This window comes from Frankliniella occidentalis, unplaced genomic scaffold (genome assembly GCF_000697945.3).
Source record: "Frankliniella occidentalis isolate FOCC.00 unplaced genomic scaffold, Focc_3.1 Scaffold508, whole genome shotgun sequence".
In the NCBI taxonomy this organism is placed as follows: domain Eukaryota; kingdom Metazoa; phylum Arthropoda; class Insecta; order Thysanoptera; family Thripidae; genus Frankliniella; species Frankliniella occidentalis.
Window position 1 is genome coordinate 10395 of NW_026267625.1, and position 875 is coordinate 11269.

Below are 875 nucleotides of genomic sequence, written 5' to 3' on the forward strand. Positions count from 1 at the left end.
TATTCGAATATTTATATTTCTTGGTAGAGGTGTTTTCCATTCGTCCATCTGAATGTCGGGAATTGTTTTATTCAATATTTATATTCAATATTTTTATTTTTTGGGTAGAGGTAATTTTCATTCGTCCATCGAGTAATAAAAATATTAAGAAAATACGGTAGAGGTAATTTTGGTAGAGGTAGTGAGTCACTCCCATGGTATCTCTTCCTCATATTATTGACTTGTTCCTTATTAACGCTATCATGGCCTTCTTTTAGTAGCTCACAAGCTATATCAAGTTTATTTTTTGCTTCCTTGATCACTTCATTGTTATAATCTGAGATCTTTTTTTTATTAGTTCTAATCTTGGTTTTAGTCTTTGGGCATGTAACATCGAAGTGGTATTGGAGTGTTCTCATGAAGCTCTTAGCTGTTTCATTCGCATCTACTTGTCTATATGTTTCTTCCCATTCTTCCTGGCTTAGTTTGATATTAAGTGCAATTAGATTTTCTTCATGTAGGTTTCTCCTAATCCTGTATTGCTGCTTCTCCTTCCTCAGATTTTTGTTGTTTTTTATCTCAATCTTCTGTGCATAGTGGTCAGATATTGAAGTTTTTATCACAGTTGTTTTGGTGTCCTGATTTTTGGTGATCCCAATATTATCAATGCAAGTTGATGTTTTTTTTGGTTATTCTTGTTGGCTCATTAACTTGTAGTACTATATCATATGTTTTGAGTATGCTCTCGAGTTCTCCGTGGTGCTTGGTTTTTCCCATTCTGTCTATGTTGAAGTCTCCAGCAATAATGATGGCACTTCTTGGGTCATATACTTCAAGAAGAAGATTATTTAGTAGGTACACGAATTCGTCAATAGAGTCTATTGGTGGTGGCCTGT